The sequence below is a fragment of the Cajanus cajan genome, chromosome 10 (assembly GCF_000230855.2).
Source record: "Cajanus cajan strain Asha chromosome 10, NIPB_CcT2T_4, whole genome shotgun sequence".
Classification (NCBI taxonomy): Eukaryota; Viridiplantae; Streptophyta; class Magnoliopsida; order Fabales; family Fabaceae; genus Cajanus; species Cajanus cajan.
This window is the reverse complement of record NC_138526.1, coordinates 24,889,265-24,897,098: the sequence shown is the minus strand read 5'-3', so window position 1 is coordinate 24,897,098 and position 7,834 is coordinate 24,889,265. Positions and strand designations below refer to the sequence as shown.

The following is a 7,834-nucleotide window of genomic DNA, read 5'->3' as shown; positions in this document are numbered from 1 at the left end:
TTCAATTTTGTCGCTAAATTTAACTATTATTTAGCGACCGAATTCAACTTCGTCGCTAATTTTAACTAATATTTAGCGACCGAATTAAATTCCATCGCTAAAAAGTTCAAAATTTATAATTTAGCGACCAAAATAGAGACCGAATTTAATTTCGTCGCTAAAAAATTAAAATTTCTTATTTAGCGACCGAAATAGCGACCGATTTTCTAGCGAAGACTTATTTTGGTCGCTAAATCGGTCACTATTTTGATTTTTCATAATCGGTCGCTAAATAGCGACTGATAAATTTCGGTCGCTAATTTCGGTCGTTATTTTGCAATTTTCTAGTAGTGGGAGGTCTAGAACTCTAGTTATAGCTACTTTAGTGATCAAAGGTCTAGTTGTAAGTGTTGAATATATCTGTGGTGGTTTTTGAAATTTTTAGTTAAGAAGATGATCTTTTTAGAATCTTATGTCTGCATAGGAGTTGTAGCTTATTCTCTTAGCTTTCTTTTGAGATAGGTTTCAGATCATTTGGATGAGTATAACTCTCTAGGTATCATTTTCTTTGATCTTTGTTGAAGGGATATGTATGGTGTCATGATATTTTTGAGTTGTTAGGCAATGCAAGGATAAAAATTGATTTTGTCATGATGTTCTGAGATGTCATGTGGATTGAGAGGTTTTTAAGGTTGTATGATGCTATGTGGTAAATTTAGTTCATGTACATGTTATGTGGTGTAAACAATGATTGATTCGTACATGCTCAGGGATGATATATATCAAATGTTTGAAGTAGGTATTCTAAGATGATTTGTTATGTGTGTATGTTGATACGAGGATTAATTAGTGGATGTTTGTGTGTTTAGTAAGGTTGACCTCAAGGTATGATATCATCAGATTGGAGTTGAGAGTGAGGATTTATCCAAGACAACTTTAGGCTAAGTTATCTAAGTATGATTTTTGGTCGTATGAAGTGATTTTTCTAGGTCTTTTAAATTTTAGTGGAGGTATAACGTAGGTCTATCTAAGGTAGAAGTTGTACTTAAGTGGGAGATACCAAAGTCAGTTAGTGAGGTTAAGAGTTTTCTTAGATTAGCTTATTATTATAGGAGAGTTATTGAGGAAATTTCTAAGATAGCATTACCTTTGACTAGATTGACCAGGAAGAGAGAGTTGCCTTTATGTGGGATAGTAAGTGTGAGAGTAGTTTTCCAAACTCTTAAGGAAATATTGACTAGTGTTAATACTACTAGATTCTAGTAAGTCTTTTATGATATATAGTGATGCTTCTAAGATAGGTTTGGATGGAGTATTGATGCAAGAAGAAAAGGTAGTAGCTTATGTTTCTAGGAAATTGAAAATTCATGAGAGGAATTACCTTACCCATGACTTTAAGTTAGTAGTTATGATATTTACACTAAAATTTGAAGACACTACCTATATGATTCTAATCTTGAGGTATTTAGTGATCGTTAGAGCCTTAAATATCTTTTGACCAAAGGAGATAGTTGGAATTTCTTAAGGACTAGGATTTTAATCTTAGTTGTTATCTAGGTAAAGTCAATGTGGTGACCGATGTTTTGAGTAGAAAACCTTTATATTTGCCTTTCCATATGATTAGAGAGATGGATCTTTTATTTCAAATTAGGGATTTAAGCTTGAATTATGAGGTTACTCTTAGTAGTGTGAGACTAAGTATGACTCAAGTAACTAGTGAATTAGTGGATGAGATTAGAGAACCTAGGAGTTAGCTCCTTTCTTAGTGAACCAATTGGAGATGATTGGTAGGGGTATAGATAGCCCTTTACAAGTGGAAGTTGATGGTGTTTTGGGGTTCAATGATAGGATCTATGTGCCTAGTAATCTTTAATTTAAGAAGATGATCTTAGAGGGAGGACATAAAAGTATTCTTAACATTCATTTAGGAGCTACTAAGATGTATCCGAGTAGCGCAATGGAAGCATGGTGGCCTAAGATGAAGAGAGGAGTAGAAGAATTTGTGTACTCATGTGTAGTATGCCAGAAGTCTAAGGTGGAACACTAGAAGTCTTTAAGATTTTTATAGCCTTTAGATGTCCTAGTTTGGAAGTGAGATTTTATATCTATGGACTTAGTTGTAGTTTTGCTTGATATGCTTAAGAAATTTGATCTTATTTGGTTAGTGGATAGACTCACCAAGGTGGCTCACCTTACCCTTGTTGATATTAGATAATCTTTCGAGAGATTGATAGGGAGTACTTTAGCGAGGTAGTAAGGTTACACGAGATTTTCTACTAGTTTAGTTTCTGATGGGAAATATTTAGAAAAGTGTTACATGAGAATTAGAAAGCAAAGATGCGAGGAGTCTACCCATTTCTGTTGCAGGAAAATTTCAGGGACAAAATTTCAAAAAGGAGGGGAGAATTGTAACATCCCGAATTTTCTATTGGTAAATAGTTAATTATTATTTATTTTATATTTGTGGAGATTATGTTCTTATAGTTATTTTAATGGGTTTTATAGAATGTTTTAAAGGTTTTTAATAATTATTAGTATTTTAACAATAAATATTTATGAAAATTATTTTGTAATATTTTGATTTTTAGTAGCCTAGAACGGGCCGTTCTCAAATTGGAACGGACCGTTCCAGACTACTAAAATGGCCTAGAAAGATTAGGTTGGAACGGGCTGTTCCAACACATGATTCACTAAAGTAAACTTCGAACCCAGAATGGGCCATTCCGATTTGGGAACGGGCTGTTCCAAATGTGGCTGTTGTGAGTTGAAACTCATATCTAGAACAGGCCGTTCTGATTCTAATGCCTATAAATAGAAAGTTCTGGCACTTCCAAAAGCATATTTTTCACTTCTGACCTCTCTTTTCTTCTACACTCTTTGAAGACCAAGGGAGAACATAGAGGAGGGGACTAACAAGATCTGTCTTTAGTTTCAGCTCCTGCTTATCGAGGTAAGGGGGAGTGAGAAATCTTGCTTTGGGTGTGGGAATGTATGTTGGGTAGTGTGATTGGCCCCCAATCCTGTGTTTGTCGTATTTTTTGAATGCTCATGTATGAGGGGTTTTCCCTAATTGTATCTGTTTCTCCTATTATTTTTCTTATATGTAATTAATTACAAGAATTCATTAAATAGAGACTTATTAAGAGACCAAATTTATATAGTCACTTTAGTAACTTATTTAAATACTATTTTAGAGATTGATTATAGTTGGTCTCTAATTCAATCTCTATTGTCATTAATATTTTTAATGTAATTAGAGACTGAACTTTTAGTAGCTAATAATTTAAAAAATATTATTTATTTAATTAGATACAACTTTTTTGGTCTCTAATTAAAATATAATATGAGACAAAATTTTTTGTCACTATTAAAACACTTTAGAAACCAATATTTTAGTCTCATGATGCACTAAAATTAGAGACTAAATTTTCTAGTTTCTAATTTAAATATTACTAGAGACTAATTATTTTGGTCACTATTGACTCAATTTAGATACCATATGTTTAGTATCTAATGGTTCTATATCAAAAACCAATGTATTAGTCTCTAATAAAAATATAACAAGAAACTAATATTTTAGTCACTGTTAAATTATTTTAGACACAAAAATATTTGGTCTCTAATTAAAATACACTAGTAAATAGTAATTGATTTTTTAGTCACTATTAACTCATTTTAGATTTTCTTTAGTATCTAATTGTGTTAATGTATTTTAGATAAATTGGACTCTAATTAAAATACACTAAACATTAATATTTTTTGTAATTGTTAACTCAGTTTAGAAACTATTTTTTAAGTATATAATTAAAATATTAATATTATTTATATAATATTTTAGTTTAGTCAATCAATTAATAAAAATTTAAAATATTAATAAACATTCAATCATATTATATCTTTTACTTTATTTAGAAAATAAAATAAACATCAATTTTATTTTATATTTTGCAGCCTACTTTTAGGCTAGACTGAACTGAAAAACAATTTAAATTAGGAATTAGGATTAAAATTTACAGATCTAACAAGCACCATATATTATATTGATTTATTTTATTTATAAAATCATTTCCAAAACTAACCGGTCACAATTCGGCCCATTAAAAGCCATGACAATTGGCCCAATTTCTCTAGGCTTTCCTGCAATACATCATAATCATAACACTAGAAAGAAAATTGGATTTTTCGGGGAACATTTGGTTGTTAGGGTTTTGATACTTTTGTTTTGATACATTAAGAAATAATCATATGTGTTGAGACGAAGAGCCTCCACGAGAAATAAAACTACGCCTTGAGTATAGGAGCATCACGATTTCTTCTTGTCCACGTGTGGAGTGTTCATCTTTAAATTATTGAAGACAGGCTCCGGTTAGTTGACATGAACCATGGGTCATCTTCATCATTACCGATTATCTTAAACCTAGGGGTGGTGGCCGTTGTTGGGTGGTGAGTGGAGTTGAGAGAAGGGTCTCTCTGGCATGTAGAAATCAAATCGAAAATTTCAGACACTCACTCTTCTCTTCTTCTCTTCTCTTTTCTCATCACTTTCCACTCATCAAATAAATTTTTTAAAACTATGTTATGAATATGGTATGGTAATGGTATATCATTTATGCTGTGTTTGGATGAAGAATTTTATAAATTCAAGGAATTTAAAATTCTTGGTATTTGAATTACTTTGATTTCAATTTCTATCATTCTTAAAATATTTTGTTTGGATAAGTCAATTCAATTTTTTAAAATTTTAAATTGTTAATTTGCATATGATAATTTGATTCTATCATGATAAAATTAATTTTAAAAATATATTTATATATTGAGATTTTTAAATAAAATTTTATAAAAATAAATATTAACCAATTTTTAAATATTTATTAATTTTGAAAATTATTAGATAATATTTAATAATTTTTAAAGTATTTTTGAATATTCAATAATTAAAAATATGAAGATATAAGATAAAATATATAAGTGAAATAAGGAAAAAAAATATGAGAAATTTTAAATTCTTACTTTTTTGGAGAATTTGAAATTCTACTATTTCAAGGAATTTCACAAATGCTTGGATTTCAAATTTTTTGTAAATTTTCCATCCAAACAAAGTATTTCACCTCAAAGAATTTGAAATTCTTCAAATAAATGAGTTACTCCATTAAAATTCTTCATCCAAACACACTCTTAGTGAAATCTAAAAATATAAGATTACTGCATTTGTTTCCATATTTTTGGTTATGTGCTTTAGAATTTAGACTACATATTAATTGTCTTGCAGCTTGCTGTTATCACGGAGGAAAGGAATAAATTAAGAAACGTTTCCAATTTGAAGAATGATGAAGCTCTGGATGCTTCAAAAAATGCAAATTCTGTTCAGGTTGCATTCCCTTCAATTTTGTTATCATTTAACTTATCATGTGATCTCTAAATATTTTTTGCTTGTTGCTTGATTAATGCATGCAGGAAGATTTATCTTCTCTTATGAAGAAAGGTGACTGCATCAAAGAATTAGAAAGCACCTTGCATGACCAAAGAGTGGTTAATAATCGTCAAATTTGAGGAAATAAAGTTACTTAATGAAAAGTTGCACAATGAAACAAGAAGAGTGAAGTCATTATTGGAGAGGGAAAGTGACTGGCTCCGATTAGAGATTTCATTATTATAGTCAAAGGTTGGTGGCTTGGTGCTCTCTTAAAGAACAGTAGTATACTAATACATCATAAAAATCTCATGTTTTTAATATTATGTCCTCTTTATTTCTCGTGTCTATATTAGCATAGCACTAATCATTTACCCAAGCTGTCCAAATTTTGCTTTTCATTTTACTGCTTGATTGTCTATAATTTTTTTTTTCTTCTATAGTTAGGTCATGGTGATATTTCTGCTGCTAATAAAAAAGTTCTACGGATGGGGAATACACTTACTGTTGATAACGAGGCCAAACAAACCATAGAGGCACTGCAAAAAACAAAAGAGAAATTAAAAGTTGTGGAAGAATTGAAGAGTCAATCAGGTATGGAATCTTGTAATTACTGTGGATGTTAAGGTTTAAATATTATGTATCAAAAAGGGTTGGTAAAAAAAGCAAGAGAGGTTTGATAGAGGAGAATCGTTTTTGGCTTTTGAAAGTGATTTGTAGTGTTAAGATAAAATTTGAATGGTTGTTGGTCTTCTACCTGGGTATGGCTAGGGTAAATGAATAAAATTCTTTTACAAAGTTTTGAGCTTAAAATTACTAGACGGTGAGATAGTAAACACATCGGTGAAATACTTTTCAAAAGTCTCCCATGGCCAAAGTTGATATCATAAAAATTTCTAATATCCGTGATTGATTCTTTAGGTAGAGAATTTTACAAATTGTCCTGTTTTTGTCTATTTTACGCTTACCTTTCTCCTTGTTTAGAGACATTTTATTTGAGTGAGAGAATCGAATTAAGAACTCTATTTTTGTCTTATCATAAGCCAGCCATCTATCACGTGAAATTACTCCTCAACATTTCATATTTGGTTTCAATTCCTTTATTTGAATCAATAAGATTGTCAATTTTCAGGCTACTATTCAGAATTGACCTATCCTCTCCGAGGAAAGGACCTCCTGATTATACTTTTTCTTTTTTATTGTGTTGTAAATCTGTCACAAAGGTTAAATACATTATTTGTAATTTTAGGTATGGACTTTGGAAAGAATTTAGAATTTATTCTATTAAGAATAAAATCAAGATTAAGCTTCTTTTTTTCCCCTTTACCCTTGGTCTGAAATTGGATACCACTAAACAGTGAATTATATTTTAACTTGGTTGCGAACACTCATTTCCCATTATTACAGTATGTATGCTCTGTATCCTTATTTTTGGGAAATTTAGTTTATAAATGCTTTGTCTTTACTGATGGCATCCTTGCTTGCATGGATGTGAGATGATGAACAAGTAAGGACACTTTTGTTCCAAGGATCAAGTTCTTCAAGGTGGCGCAAGGTTTTAGGGTGAATGATGATGGAATGGAAAGATTTGGAGGTTGGGTAGAATGTGTTTGATGAAAGGCTTGAGAAGGATATTCTAGGGTTGGCTCACTTCATGGTGATGAAGGCCACTTCTAGGGTTGTTTCTCTCAAGGTGGAGATGGGAGGGTGGTGGCCGAAAATAGCCAAGGAGACTAAGGAAAATATTAAGGCACAAAAAGGCTCTCTCAATATTTGATTTCCAAAGTGATTACAAGTTGCATAGCCTAGGGTATTTATAAAAGGGAGGAAGCATTTAGGGTTGCATTTGAGAGTTTATTGGCCGAAAATGCAATGCCAAATGCACTTCAAATGAAACTTAAATTAACCTTAGATGCTACTTGGTGGCCAAGGATGAAATCTTTGGGTTTGGCTAAGCTACAACTAGGTGCATGATAAGACCATGCAACTTAAGTGCCCTCCACTTGGGCCTAAGCCTTACCAAGTCCAAAAATAATTCCAAGACTACCAAAAAGTACGTCTAGGCCTTTTTCCTAACCTGAATAAAATACCCTAGCTATAAAATAAAATCTTATAATCTAAGGCACCCCATAATACAAGGGTAAAATGGGAAATACAAGTAAAAAATAAATCCTATTACTAAGATACCCCGAAATACAAGGGTAAAATGGGAAATACGAGTAAAATAAATCCTATGTCTAAGATATCCAAAATACAAGGGTAAAATGGGAAAATAAAGACAAGGAAAAAATAGGAATAAAAATAAATGCTATGCTAATAAAAACTTAGGAGCTAAGGCCCAAAAGTAGGCTCACTCCTCCTACGGTTTTTCAACACTAACTCATTCCTCTTGCCTCCTTCAATATATCACCTCTTAGCCTTCTTGGCCTTAGTGTTATTCCATCA

At 31.4% G+C, this 7,834-nt stretch overlaps 1 long non-coding RNA gene across 1 annotated transcript; it reads left to right on the top strand.

The window, feature by feature from the left end:
* Positions 1-3,481: 3,481 nt before the first annotated feature.
* On the top strand, positions 3,482-7,292 carry LOC145952758 (uncharacterized). Its single transcript, XR_014430246.1, has 4 exons — positions 3,482-4,566; positions 5,249-5,347; positions 5,434-5,641; positions 5,833-7,292. It is a non-coding gene; the product is annotated as an uncharacterized LOC145952758 (long non-coding RNA).
* The last annotated feature ends 542 nt before the right edge of the window (positions 7,293-7,834 follow it).